Here is a 16,090-nt window from a genome sequence, read left to right as displayed (position 1 = left end):
ATGAGGGAACGTGACTGCATACGCCGCTACAGATTCCCCCAACAGTTAATTGTGGACCTGACAAACAGGCTGGCCCCACACCTCCAACTGCGACACAGTTATCCGACTGCGCTGACCCCCAAGATGACGGTGATGTCAGCCCTACATTTCTTTGCCACCGGTACGTTTCAATTGACCATAGCTGATGTGGGTGACATGTCCCAGACCATGTTCAGCCGTGTCCTGCATGATGTTTTAGAAGCCATGTTGGAGCACCTGGATGAATTCATCCATTTTCCAACTCCGGAGCAGTTGACAGGTATCAAGGGTGAGTTCTATGCCCTGGGAGGGATGCCCCATGTAATTAGGTACATTGATGGGACACATGTGGCTTTGGTACCACCACAGGCACAGGAGGTAGCCTTTCGTAACCGTAACCATTACCACTCCATTAATGCCCTTGTGGTGTGTCTTGCTAACATGGTAATTTCCCATGTCTGTGTACGTTTTCCAGGGTCAGCACACGATGCCTACATCATGAGGCGTAGCCGGGTGCCAGAAATGATGCTGCAGCTGCACAACGAATGAGCATGTCTTGTTGGTGGGTAGACTCTGTTTGTCCAGTATTCAGCGGTATCTTAGTATGTGACGGCATCTCCTGACCCACTTCTTTACATGATGTTTCCATGTAGGGGACTCTGGCTATCCCAACATGCCATGGTTGGTGACGCCTCTCCGCAACCCGAGAACAGCTGCAGATCAACGTTACAACAACGCCCATGGGCAGACCAGGTGAGTGATTGAGAGGACGTTTGGCCTCCTGAAGAGCCGATTCCGTTGCCTCCACAAGACCAGCGGGTCCCTCCCATATGCACCGGTGAAGGTCTGCAAAATCTTCCTCTTGTGCTGCATGCTGCACAACATGGCAGTGGAGAAAGCTGTGCCACTCATCCTGGATCCCGATGAGCAGGAACATCCACCCGTGGAGGATGACGGCCTTGGTCACGAGGCAAGTGAGGAGGAGGAGGAGGAGGAGGAGGAGGAGGAGGACATCCGGAGTCAGCTCATACGCAACTTCTTCTCATAATGGTGAGTCCCTGGGTCTGAGTGTGCACGCTTGGAGCCTTGTGTGGCATGTGTTGCAATGTGTATGTCCAGCTGACTTTATGCTAAGTGACTTTGAGGTGTATACTGATGTGTCACTCGAGTGCTGATGTCATTCCACACATTTGAGCTGACACACTCAATTGACAACGAGCATGGTGTCAACCTTATTCATGTAGAGTACATGACCATGCATGCGGATGACTATGTTTTTCCTGACTTCTTGTGTGTCTCTCATCCCCAGGTATTTGTGCATGCTGTCTGCTCGTGGCATCATTGTGCTCCTGCTATTCCTCATGAGTAATGCAACGTGTGCTGAATCAGCGTTACATGCACGGACATGGTGAAAAGTCTCCTTTGGGTAAGGATTGCAGCAAGGCTTTTTGGGTGTGGTAGTTGTTTGTAATGTGTGGGCACTGCTCATGTGCAGGTTTTGTTACTATGCATACATGTCGACTCACCATGGGGCACATGACATGTAGCATGGCTCACATGAATTGATAGTCACACTTCGTGACAGTCATCTGTTATGGGATTGTGGATTTTGATGAAGGCATCAAGTGTGTACAACTTCCCTCGGAAACATACGGGAGGCTACGGGTGGACATATTGCGGGACATCCCCATAAGAGGCCCAATGGGGAATTGCATCCTCTCTGTGTGCAGCAGGGGATGTTTGGCTCAAACCCTTCACTTGTGTGCCACTCCCATGGATTTACAGCATCTGTGGTGCGAAGGGGGTGTCCAGTGTAGGTCCCACATGTTAATCCAAAAGACCTGTGAGTCTGTTCATATTGATGCATTTCCATAGGTGTGAGCCTGAGTAATAAAGGTGTTCCTCAGCCTCCAAGGTGCCTCATCTCTGTCAATGCAGGTCTCTTGCCACTGTGCATGCGCCATCTCTGGCATGGTTGTCAAGGATTGTGCATATGAGTCTATGTGTAGATTAGCAACCTGCATGCTGTTCTACATGTATTTGATTCTCTATTGTGCATGAAGTCCATGGCTGTGTATGTGTTTTGGTATGTTGGTCCCCACAACGGGCCGTCAACACCTTCTGGGGTGTGTTTCCTGTGCGCAGCTTGGCCTTCAGTTCATGATCCTGTGTCTGTCATCTTTGGGGATTGTGCATCCTTTGTCTCTGGGTATGCCATTGAAAACCGGTCACTCCTTCCTTGACATACACCTGTTGCAGTAGTCCTTTCTGACATCCTAGTCTTTGTGTGGAAATTGTGGCATAGTCCCCAGGACATGTCGCCTGCTGTTGCAGCCACTGCAGCAAGGGCACACGAAGTTTCCTGATTTGGCAACACACACACATCAAAGATGCTCCTCCCTTCCTCCATCAACCCATTCATTTGGCTGTCATCAGCTTGTCTGTGCCACAGTTGCGGCCACACGGTGCCAAAGGCTGGACCGTCTGCACATGCAACGTGCACATTGCACGAGCCTCATGTCCTTGCATGACCCACATCACACTACAGTCTGATGTTGCAGCCACCCTCCAAGCAATGTCCATCCACACATCTGCCGCCAGCTCTCAGGCATACACTAAGCGCACACACAACACCTTTGCATGATGAGTGTGCAACTCCGACTGCCAACACAGCGCTGCCACGCCTTCCAGGCCCTGTCACACCCACCAGGTCATGTCCCTCCTACTCCCCACTGGCTCTGTACCCCGGCAAGGCCATGGGAGTGGGACTCAAGGCTTCTGCATGTAGTATGCTGTCATTGTGAGGCACATGGCACAGGTACCATCTCTCAGCGTGTCAATCTACAATGTGTCCAGGACCCCCCTTTCCACCATCACATGCGCACACAACCTCATCATCAACTCGTATGCCATTGACAGCCAGGTGCTCCTCACCCTCACCAAGGACGCAGACATTGCCAGTTCCAATATTCTAGATTGCATGAGATCCATTGATGAATGGCAGAACAGCAGCCACCTGAGGCTGGACTTGTACAGGACTGAGGTCAACATCTGAGGATTGTCCCCTTACAGCTGGGTCAACTGCTTGTGTCCCACCCGCAGAAGCCCCGCACAAGCACCCAGTGTCCATGCACAGAAGATGGTGTGCATCATGGATTGCTTGCTCACATTTGCCATGGTAATCACCAGCATCTGTGCCTCAGACTGCAACACCTTCTGCATTATGCACATGATCTCCAGATAGAGCCACTCCAAGGAAAGACGGACCATCCCCCAGGTCCACGACAACATCTGTGTCAAATACTGCCCTGCCCTCTACGGGGCAGCCACATCCAAACTCCCAGGACACTTGTCCACATCCAGGCTGCATCTGCACACCTCAGCTGCAACATCCCGCGCCCCAGCCACATCACCGTCCAGCAGAGATAGCTGCAATGGATCACTGTGTGCTGCAGGATGACCTTCAGACTCCCCACCCACACTCAGGAGGCAGGCCACAACCCCGACCCAACACCAACCTTGTACCACTGTCATCTGAGAACCCGTAGTGCCATCTCCATGCATCCAACCTGGACCTGGCCAGCATTCTTCAGATCCACCGTACTCCAGCATGCAGGACATAGTTCTCCCACCTGGGAACACATACCTGGGACTCCCTCCCCGGGAACCTCCGAATGAGGCATGACCTCTACGCCTTAATGATACTCTTCCAAATAGGTCTTTTGGCACAGTATTGCATGCACCCCCTCAGCAGCTTGAGGCCATCACAGGTGAGTATTGTGCTCCATGTCTGCATTGAATGATACATTGTGACCCATGTGTGTCCTGTACCAGACTCCGATCCCAGGGTATGGATGTGTGGAGTTAGTTCAACACTCAGGCATAGTTTGACATTTACACACACATATGTTGGGGAATAATGTCAAATGACAGCAACATCTCATGACAAAAGTTAAGTATTTATTTTTGGTGGGGTAAGTCTTTTGGTAGATGAAGTAAGGTGCTCTACCGGGTGCATAGAATCCAAAGTTCACAGGGGGAGATGGCATCCTTGTCAGTTGGAGTCATCAGAGTCCAGACCACAGTGTTGGTCATCATTGGTCAGACTGTGACCAGCAAGTCCATGTGGCAGAGAATGTCATTGGGTGAGGTGGTGCTGTTGCGCCAGAGGGCCAGGTGCCAGGCCACGTGACCTGGGAGATGTGGATGGTCCGCTGACTCTCACGGTCTTTTCCGTGGACGACCCACCTTCATCCGGGGACCCTCAGATGCAGGCCTTGACGATGTCTGTGATGCTTCGTCGGACGAATCCTCCTCCTCCTCCCTCCCTGTGGCTGGTGCTGGTCTTCGCCTGGTGGCACAGGGATGGTTGCCCATGTTGTCGTCGATCCGACGGAGTGAACGGCTCATGTCCGTTTGCACCGCCAGGAGCTCAGCCAGTCTTGCCTCCATCCGTCCTTGGTGTTGTTGTTGACTGGCATGTTACTCGGCCTGCAGGTTCTTCATCTCGTCGAGGGTCCCCTTCATCTCTGTGAGGCTCGACACTACCTGGCTGATGCCCCTGGTGTCACACCGGTATGTGTCCAGGATGCGGCGTATGTGTGCCTGGTCAAGTTCTCGCCTCCGCCTGCCTCCACTCCCACCACCCCTGCCACACAAGCCTGGCCTGCCGTTGTGGTAACATCTGGTCTACGGGACCCCTGATGGATGGCATTAGCTAGGTTGTCTGCCTCCTCCTGGGTGCCCGGAGAACCTTGTCCCTCCTGGTCAGACTGGCTGTGTTGTTCAGTGCGAGCAGGGCTCCTGGGTGTCTCCTGGGATGTGGTAGGAATGGGGGTGGGGTTGGCACAGATGTACCTGACGCAGGTGCTGCAGGGGCTTGGGCACCAGAGGGGCCAGGTTGGTCGGGTTCATCCACGGAGTGGTGAGAGTCGTCGCTGCCGGTGGGATCATCTTCACGCTGAGCATGGGACTGTGATTGTTCCCCCCCATTGTTGGGGGGAGGTCGATGACGTTGCCCTGTGTGTGTGAGAGAGACAATGTTAATGCTGTTTCATGCCACATCCATGTTTCATACTTATTCAAGTTGTCACAGTTCCCCCAGGTAGTTGGATGTGCCTAGCATTCGTCTCAATGTACACTTGGGGATGGGGATGTTGCGGGGGACAGATTGATATGTTCTCCTGAGTGTTTGACCAGTAGATTTTGGGCTAGGATGCTTATTTGGCTATGGATTGGTCTTGTAGTGTCACATGTCCATTTTGGGAGTGGGTAGATCCGTTGCCTGCCCCGGGGGTGTGTGCTTGTGTGAGGGGGGTGTGTGACCGGGCCTGCTGTTGTGTGTAGTGTGATTTGTCATTGGGTCTCCCAGGTGATGTGTCTGTCCCCTCATGGTGCACGCTGGCATGACAGTGAGTGTGAGTTCCTGTGCTAGATATCTGAGCTTGTGGAGTTGGTGTTTGAGTGTACAGTGGTCACAGGAGGGGCTTGTGCTGCATACAGTAGGGCCAAGTGTCAGCTACCTTGTCAGTACTTTGCCAGTCCCTGTGCATTGGGCATGGTGCATGGGTATGTACCTAGGCCATATGGGCTGAGGGCATTGGTGTCTGCTTCTGAGTTGCACAATGTGTTGTGTGAGCCCCACCCTACCAGCATCCCGGACATCCAGTCTTGGCTTTGTGGTTGGTGTGGCCTGGGACATGGCATTGTCTTTTTTTGTGAATGGGGCATGGAGACGTTAGTGGCATGAGCGTGGTTTTTGAGTGTGGTTGTGTGCGGTGAGGGCTTGGGGGAAGTTGCGTGCATTTGGTGTATTTGTGGTGTGGATGGCATTCCCCCCATGTTACGTGAGTTGTTTGTGTACTCACCAGGCTCTGCGACTCCTTCGACTCCGTGTACTCCCACCGGCGGAAGCATGGCCATCACCTTCTCCTCCCAGGGATGGTAATGTACGGGTCTGCGGGGCAGCCCACCTCCAGTGATGTTACTCTGGGCGTATTCCTCGTTCATTTTCCTCTTGACTGCCCTGCGCAGATCGTACCACCTGGCTTGGCATTCATGCCTGGTCCTTCGGATGGGCGCAACAGCATTCACCTTATCGACAATCCTCTGCCACAGGCTAGTTTTTTGGGCTATGCTGGTCTGTCTGACCAATGTTCCAAACAGCTGTGGCTCGACTCTGATGACTTCGTTGACGAGGAGGTCCAGCTCCGCCCTTGTGAACTTTGGATTCTTGTCTGTGGGCATGGTGTGGGGTGTGGGTGTGGATGGTTGTGGGTGTGTGGGTGTGAATGTGACGGTGTGTGTGTGAATGTGAAGAGGGGGTGTTTGTGAAGGAGGTTGTGTGCAGGTGTGTAAGTTAAGGTGTAGTTAAGGTGTAAGTAAGGTGCAGTTGTTTGTCTGTGGGGTCTGTCAGCAGTGGGTCTGTTGCAAAGGCTCATGGGTTGTGTGTGTGGGCCCTTTTTATTGGTCCATTTGTGGGTGTGGCTGGGTTTGAATTTGTGGTGGGTGTGTTGTGCGAGTCGAATTGACCCTCCTTGTGCTGTTTTACAGTGTCCTGGTTCTGTATGAGTATTTTTCGCGTAGGTAAGGTCCGTACATACGCGATGCTGGGTGAGGGTGCTGGGGTACGGTGTTGGGGTACGGTGCGTACAGGTGCGGGGCTGTGCTAGGGTGTTGGGGTATGGTGCGTACAGGTACGGGCTGGGCTACGGGTCTGGGGTGCGGTGCGTACAGGTGGGGGGCTGGGGTACGGTCCTGGGGTACGGAGCGTACAGGTGCGGGGCTGGGAGACGGGCCTGGGGTGCGGCACGTACAGGTGGGGGGCTGGGGTACGGGCGTACAGGTGTGGGGCAGGGAGACGGGCCTGGGGTGCGGCGCGTACAGGTGCGGGGCTGTGCTACGGTGTTGGGGTACGGTGCGGAGGGGGGTACGGTGCTGACATACGGGGGGTACGGTGCTGACATGTGCGGGGTGAGGGGGAGCTGTACGACTCATATCCGGGCACAAGTTTACTTGTGTACATGTGTGCTACAGCGTTCACTCCGTACGAGCCTTTTACATGCGGTTGTGTATTCGGGCGGGCGGTACGGATCGTACTTGTGCGCTCGGACTTCTGTTTTACGATTTGCACGTAAAAATGTCCGGCTCCCTATCGGACACTTTTCCCGACGCTATTAGGACGTAAAAATTTATGGCTCCCTCTCGGACCATTTTCCCGACGCAATTCGTATGTATTTTTCAAGTACGAATCGTACTTCGCAGTTTGTACGGTACTTGTATGATTCGTATGTGAAAATATACGGATACGAGTCGTACGCAACATTTTTTACCCGGATCGGAATCGGCACCTTAGCGTTAGGTTCCATCGTAATGCTGGGGACTGGATTAGGTTTAGCACTGGTCAAGTTAGGGGAGAGTGACTGAAATATGTTTTCAGTGTTAGGGAATTTGTTGCAGCAGTTTTGCTTTAGGGATCTTTCTGATGTTACCAAATTGTTTAGGTTTCTATTCAGATATTTATCTGTGATAGTATTTCTCTAACCAGTTTTTTCTCTATAATAGTGTCTCTCTGAAAGTATTATTTATAGTGACAGTGAGTGAGCCATATGGGTAGGCCGGGCCATGAGCGAATTAGGCTGCCCTGCAGAAGGTGGGTGGACAGATGACAACATTTAACCTTGCTTTGAAATCATTCTTCATAAAAAATACCCTAGCAAAAGTTTGGCTTAGCTAAGTCCTAGAACTCCCTATCTGTTCCAGAGCAGAAGAGCATGCCGGATGTAAGTTTGTCGCACCCATGCTATGGTTCCTCCTGGTTGGTGCTTGGTCTGTCAAGCTTTTCAGTCTTGAGCGTCTTTAGTGAACTGTTGTCTAAAGCATTGTCAGGGCATTTTACTCCTGTGTTGCACCAACTCAGCTGGTGCTCTTATGAGGACTTACAGTACCATTAAACATAAGCAAAATGTATCGGTGAAGGAGTCTGAGAAAGGTGTACCTATATCGTGCTAAACTCGATTGAGTAGGTGCTTCATTAGGCCAACGCGCTTCACTCCTGTTGGGGTTAGTGGACCTGTCGTGCAAAAAACATTTCGAAAACGGGGATGAGGCGCAGGCAGAATTAAACATCTATCCAACCCCAAAGGAAGATGCGATGGAAAAATAAGGGGGAGGCAGTGCTAATCAAATGCTCAGACTGTTGTACCCTCTCTACAGATTTACATTGACTATAAATTGAGCTTGAGCCCTCAGTTTCATCTGACCCCCCTTCTGCATTTGATGATTGGTGTAAACTGAGCTCATCCCCACGGCGATGCACCTGCACTGTTAAACAGTTCAGCATTAACAATAAAGTGAGCTTGATCACCTGGACACTCCTGCACACCCTCTACCGTTTAGGATTTGTCTAAACTGAGATTTAACATCCAGATGCACCTGTGCTCTTCACTAGGGCTGGTATTGACCATTAGCTGACCTTGAGCTCCCACATTCATGTGTATGTATTCCTCGCCACAGACTTGCTTTGACCATTGGGTCGTCTTGACCCCTAGATGCATCTGCACCTGTTTGACCTTTAGGTCCTCTTGCTTTCCAGATGCATTCAGATCTCTTGTTAAGGGCTAGCATTAAATACTCTTTGATTAACACAGACCATAAGCTGATCTTGAGCCCCCGATGGGTGTGTATTCCTTGGTATGGGCTAGCACTGACCATACGTTGATCTTAAAACCCAGAAACATCTGAAATCCCACCAGCAGACTAGCATTGACATTAACTGATTTGGCTTCACTTGCAGCTGTTGACAGATATGGCAGATCCTGGGATGAAGGGACAATCTAGGAGAAAGTCTTTAGACACTGCAGGAACAGCGAGGAACATCTAGTACTCTGTGGGATCGGGTGATTCTTGAATGTAAGACCGCTAGGGATCCTCAAGTTGAGTTCTCCCATCCACAGGAGGGATATTGGGTCAGCCAATATATCTAGAGTGTACAATATGAAGCTGATGCTCGGTTAATGCGCAATACAAGGAACAGACACACAAGAGAGAACCAAGCTGTTCCAAACAGAACCAAAAAAACAAGTATCTATAGATCTGAGGGAACTGATATTTTTCCATAAAAGAATGTTTTCCTGGGGGAAGGGGAGGTCCCATTACAATCATGGGGGCATATGTACACGACGGATGCCTATATGTGACATTTCCACGGTTTATGGCCTGGATCATGGATGCCTATGCTATGTGTGACATTTCCACGGTTTAGGGCCAAGCCCTAGCCTGGATGCTTATGTGTGATATTTCCACAGATTATTGCATGGGTGCTTATGTGTGACATTTCCATGCTTTCTGGCCTACGTGCTTATGTGTGATATTTCCATGCTTTCTGGACTGAGGGCTTATGTGTGACATTTCCCCGGTTTAGGGCTTGAGTGCTTGCTTAATTCATGACACACAATTAGACTAATTAGACTAGATTAATTAAAAATGGCTTACCCCAGAATTGTTCTTTCCCCAAATCTGCACATAGAGCACTGGAATATTTCACGTGTCCCATTTCAACGCATTAGTCATTTTAGCTAATTTTTTCCAAAATTGTGCTTTAAATGCACTTTTGATTTACTCTTTTTCAAACATTTTACAGGTCAGGAGAAGGCTCCCTTGCTGAAATTCAGATTGGGTATTACATCTGACTTTCAGCAGGGCCAGTTGAGGATGTGGGTGGAGCTAGGGAAGGAAGTGGGTGGTGCCGGAGGAAGTGGGTGTGGCCTCCTACAAACATTTGAGCACCTGGACTTCATATTTTACAAATTAAGCACTGGCCTGGACCCTACCTCATTTGACTGTTTCACACTGCGCAATTCAGCCACTCAAAGCCAAATGTTTTGTTAAAATGTTTTTTTTGAGCAGTTGAACCTCGCCCTGGAACATGAAAACAATTAGCATCAGACGTAGTCTGAGCACATATCTTGCATTATGTTGTGTCAGATGTATTTGTCTGTCCAAATATTTACGCAAATAACAATTCAAATACCACTATTTTGTCTTATTTCTTTTATAGCGCTACTCAACCCAATCCAGGGTGTTGGAGCGCTTTAAATCACACATAGATTTACAATAAAACATATGTGTGTAAATCAATTTACAGGATGTATTACATACGTTAGTGAGGGTTACAAGGTGTACGAGTCACATGCCTTCCCTTTATAATTCGCTGTACTATATTAGAAGGATTATAATTAATGAACTGCAAGTAACTAAAGGATCTCTGTGGTAAAAGCAACATCCCACTTACCCATCTACATAAAACAAAAATCCATCATCTGTGTGTCACATGATGTGACATCCTAACCCTCTATGCTACATTGAATCAAAACTGGGACTAGATACAACACCTGTCTCTCCAGCAAGAGCATTAACCTCCACAGTTATCTTACCATTATTATTATTAGTTCCTGCGATTTACTGGGTACATAAAGATCTATGCAGCAGGAGCCTTAACCCCATAAAATATTTTAAAATGCAGACTTTGCAACCAATTAAGCAGAACAGAGATACAGCCACGTTTCTCATTGTTGCCAATTTCTTTCAGGCAGAGTTTTAATAAATAAATGTATAAGGGGAGGCCTAGATCTTGCACCGGGGTTGCATCACATTTTTGGCACAACTCGGACATAAACTCTAATTTGTTAAATATTGTAATGCGCTCAAATGTACTAATGATAGACCTGCTTAACATATGCAGGGTCTTAGAATCTGATGTAATATTTTGTGCTATCACTCCCTATGAGGTCATGGATTGTGATGTCACGTACGATGTCATGCGCTGTGATGTAACTTACATACTGCCTAACTTGGTTAGTGCCCCACTCCTTTTTTAGGGCTTGTGCCCTGGTGGGAGAGGTACACTGGAGAACTGGTGTTAGTGGTTGTAAGAGGATGGGTTAGTATATGGTGCACACTCTCAGGAGTGATGCACCTTGCAGTGATCCAGGCAACCCTTATGATGATTTTGGTGGTCTTAGATAACCATGGAAAGCTCTCAAATTGGTAGCTGTGGAGAGAAACCTTCAGGCTTATCTTGAAGGAGTGTAAAGCAGTTTGTTTTATCACATTTAATAAACAGTGTAGATGAAATGAAAAATAATCCACAGTGTTTATAAAAATAAGGTTATTTATGATGCTAACACATTGGTATATCTCATACCCAGGGATATCAACAATACACACAAGAATACTTCAAAATAATTAAGTAAGTAGCACAAATACACACTAGTGTGCAGGGGAAGACAAAACCATATACTTAGAAAGTGGAATGCAAACTTCAAGGAGAAGGGGACTTGGACCAGAAGACTCATAGGAGATGGAGACACAAGTAACTACCCAAGGTAAGTACCCAGGAACCCCAGGGAGGCTATGTGCAGAGTGGAAAAACAGCCTTGTGCCCAATTGAAGTCAATGGAGAAGTTGCGGTTCCAGTTTTACAGAAGAAGGACCCTTTCCAGAGGACCCCGAAGAAACCCTTTGGAATAAGGAAGGTTGGAGAGTCACCCCACCTGTGGATGCCCCAGAAACCAGGTTACCTGCACCAGGGAAGCCGGGTGCATAGGGATGAAGTGACGTCGGAACCTGCCGTAGATGACAATGGAAGACTTTGAAGAAAATATCTCTAAAGAAGCATGTGAAGTAGTACGGTGGAATCCAAGAGTGGATTCTTGAAGAAGAGAACCTGCAAGCAGAGGGGACAGAGTCTATGTCACTCGGAAGTGACCAGGAGGCACAGAAGCACAATGCCCACCGATGTTGGGAGGCTCAAGAGTTAAGACGGTGACCTTGTTGCTGAAGCTGAGAGGACCAGGCGATGCTGCGGAAGACCAGGAGCCCTGCACAAACTGTCCCATACAGAACACAGGCCTTATAAACAGCTTTTTCTGCACTGTAAGCATTGAGACTCAAAGGGGAGGTACAGGCATATACAAGAATAGTTATTGACTAACATGGTCAGACAGGAATCACTTAGCCAGCCAAGTGGGAGGAGAAACCAAACTGCTTACATCAGTTAAAATAGCCTGGCAGTTACACTCTAAGACAGGTGTATTCTAGCAGCTACAGGCCTTTCTGACCATACATTGCTCAGGCTCAGTGCTGAAGGAGTTAACTATAGTTGATGACTCAAGCAGAATAGAAAAGCAGGCCACAGTAAAGACGGAAGAAGCACATGGCTAGCACGTGGCTAACTAAAATGGCTGCCACAACCAAAATGGCTTCAGCTTATGCTAACGGTAATTTCTGCGATTTCCACAGATGGCCCTTTTAGCATTAGCTGAAGACATTTGCGATGCAATAGAGGAAACATGAAAGTTATCTCCTATATTCACTAACATCAGTTGACTAATCTCTTGATCAGTTACTAGTCGGGCATTTACATTTTTGGTATTTTGCTTGACTGGGATATATGAGGTAGCAGCACAGAGGGAACAAAGCATCGGGCCACATTGTATACAAAGGTAGCGGGGGGAAAAAAGGATCGCAACAATTATATATAGGGCTGATAATAACTTCCATCCCCAGACGGAAAACAGTGTCAAAAGCCAACCAGTCCATGTCCCCATGTCCCCATGTCCCTGAGTTCTGGAAACAATCTTTGTTTTGGGGGACCAGGAGGACCAAACGTGGCCATGGGAATTAGGGCGAGGAACCACAAAGGGCTGCTCCTCCTCAAAAATGGAATGACCACAGGGGTATATTCTAACAAAAAGGTACTTGGGGAATTGAAGCCGCTGTACAACCAGCCAGAGGTGAGTCTTCTCTCTGTGTCCGTCTGAGCCTCACAGGCAGGCTCTTATCGTTCATCAAGTGTTCACTTCTCTCATGGTGGAGCTGCATAACTTGCAACCCAGAACAACAATCACGGCCCAGGCCAAGGGAAAAGTTTCTTCTTTCATGATAGGGCAATCACCCTCCAGGGCAAACACCCTCATCGATCCTGTCCAGTGTCTCAGGCAGTGCACCAGTATTCTTCACTCTAATCTAACAGGCACCAAAGGCACAGCACCTGTACTCTGAACTCAAGTCCTTCCCTAACTCCAGTGTTGCTCCGCTGGCGCACTGCTCTTTTGTCGGTGCCACAGATTGTACCTAGTGTGCCCAGGCACCTCTTGATCAACAAACAGAAGTGAAGACTTGCATTCACTTGGGGACCAGGACTCAGAGGCCTGATGCTGGAGTATCTGCAGCAACCCTTGTTTCAGAGGGGGTCACCTCAAACAAAGCCTCCCTGCCGTCCTTGACAGTCTGTGACTCTCTCAGCTGGGCAGTACAGGTAGGGAAGGGGTCTCAGTACACATTCATTAAAGACAAGGAAAACAAATAGTGCAAGTATCTAAAGGTACATAAACAAAAAAATGATCATACACTCACATAGGTACACTGTTATTTAATCACAATGCGCCTGCAGATTAGGTTTAGTACAAAAATGCATCACTTCTTCAAAAACAATTGTGCCCCAATGGGTGAGGGAGGGAAGGTGACAGTGAGAATAGGTGCAAGGATTGGGAAGGATTAAAGTGCAGGTCATGTGACCCTTATCAACAAACATTAATCACTGGCTTCAACACAGAGCCAGAGTAAAGTGCAACAAATGTCCATAAAATATACAATGCCATGCTACAGACGCCTTTGTAAATATCTTCTGGTTGCGGTAAAAGCTGGCCTGTAAGTAGGTTGTCGACGTTTCAACCCCATAGAGTTCTAGGTATCCATAAAACCTTAACACAGGGTCTTCCTCAGGACAGAGGTAAGGTGGGGGCAAACTTCCTAGAGTGTGGGATAAAACGAGGGATTTAATACTTGGGGACAACTAAAAATGAATTAAAATAAAGACGCATAAGGCAAACTGTTCAATCATGGATAAATGGGCATATACAGCTCCATTGCAAAAAGAACGAAAAAGGGCATTGATGTTCAATGGAATAAAACAACCAGGCTAGGAAACATCGGAAAAAGGCACGCAGTGAGCCAAGGCTTAAAATAATGCTTTTGAACTTACAGGGGCCGGGAGAAATTAAAGTCCCTGTGGCGTGAAGAAATCACTGTGAAGCCGCCGAAAATGGTCAGCTACATCTGGGGATATACAAAAAAGGGAGGCAACCAACGTTACAAATGCAGAACTAAGCTTCAAAGAGATCAAAAGTGCAAGCAAAACAACCACTTGGTTTCGAAACTGTAAATACCTGCGGGTTAAGTCGTATTAAGCGTCCCTGGAAAAAGGCGTGATCCTTGAAGGCAGAGGGCCGCAAAGTGTGCGAGCCGGTTTAAATGCCAGAAAGACAAGGACGCTGGACGCGTGTACGTAATCTCATGCTAGATGCGGGGACTATGGGTGAAGAAAGACTACTGGGCATGACTGAGGTGGACCGGAAAAAAAACGGGAAAAGACAGTGCATACTTGTCTAAAAAGTTGTAAATAATCTGACAATTATAACGAAAGATACCACGAGTCAGGGAAACATTATATCATGTAAATCTGGAAAGTAAGTTAAATTAAATATCAGAAGAGCAGTCATTCAGCCAAATGGTGGAAGTGGCAACATTGGATGTCCACAAAACACGAGTCCGTTCAAACCAGGATGCGTGTAACCACACAAGTGCCGATTCCGATCCGTTAAAAATAATTTGCGTACGACCCGTATCCGTATTTTTTTACGTACGAGTCGTACAAGTACCGTACAAACTGGCAAGTACGATTCGTCCGTGAAAAATAACTACGAATAGCGTCGGGAAAAGTCTACGAGAGTGCGTCGGAAAGTTTTTACGTCCGAATATCGTCAGAATAAGTGTACGAGAGTGAGCCGGACATTTTTACGTGCAAATCGTAAAACACAAGTCCGAGCGCACAAGTACGATCCCGACCGTCCGTCCGAATACACAATCGCACGTAAAATGGCCTGTACGGAGCCAACGCAGTAGCACACATGTAAACGGGTAAACTTATGCCCGTGTACGAGCCGTACAGCCCCCCACCCCCAAATATGTCAGCACCGTACACCACCCTGTCCGCACTGTACCCCCGCCCTGCAGTTGTACGCGCCGTACCCCCCATGTACGCGCCGTACCCCCATGTATGCGCCTTACCCCCCCTGTCCACACTGTACCCCAGCCCGCACCCGTACGTGCCGTACCCCCATGTACTCGCCTTCCCCCATGTACGCGCCTTACCCCCGCATGTACGTGCCATACCTCCGCATGTACGTGCCGTACCCCAGGGCCGTACCTGTACGCACCGTACCCCCACCGCATGTACGCGCCCTCCCCCATGTACACGCCCTCCCCCATGTATGCGCCTTACCCCCCATGTACACGCCGTACCTCTGCATGAACGCGCCGTACCCCAGGCCCGCACGTGTACGCACCGTACCCCCACTGCATGTACGCGCCTTACCCCCCCATGTACGCGCCGTACCTCCGCATGTACGCACCGTACCCCAGGGCCGCACGTGTATGCACCGCACCCCCACCACATGTACGCGCCTTACATCCCCCCCATGTACGTGCCGTACCTCCGCATGTACGCGCCGTACCCCAGGGCCACACGTGTACGCACCGTACCCCCACCGCATGTACGCGCCACACTCCAACACCGTACCCCAGCACCTTCACCCAGCATTGCGTATGTACAGATCGTACCTACGCGAAAAAGACTCTTACAGAACCAGGGCACTGTGAAACAGCACAAGGAGGGTCAATTCGACTCGCACAACACCACAAAACACGTCTACATGACAAAATACATCTCAATGACTGACCTGGCACATCCAAACAGGCAAACAGAAGCCCCAAATCACAACCACCTCTTATAACACACCCACCAAAATTCGAACACAGCCACACCCAAAAATGGACCAATAAAAAGGGCCCACACACACAACCCATGAGCCTTTGCAACAGACCCACTGCTGCCAGACCCCACTGAGAAACAACTCCACATTACTCATACCTTCACTACACCTTCACTCACACACCTTCACACAACCTCCTCCACAAACATCCCCCTCTTCACATTCACACACACACCGTC

Source organism: Triturus cristatus, chromosome 7 (assembly GCF_964204655.1).
Source record: "Triturus cristatus chromosome 7, aTriCri1.1, whole genome shotgun sequence".
Taxonomy (NCBI): Eukaryota; Metazoa; Chordata; class Amphibia; order Caudata; family Salamandridae; genus Triturus; species Triturus cristatus.
The sequence above is the reverse complement of the archived record's forward strand: the minus strand, read 5'-3'. Positions refer to the sequence as shown.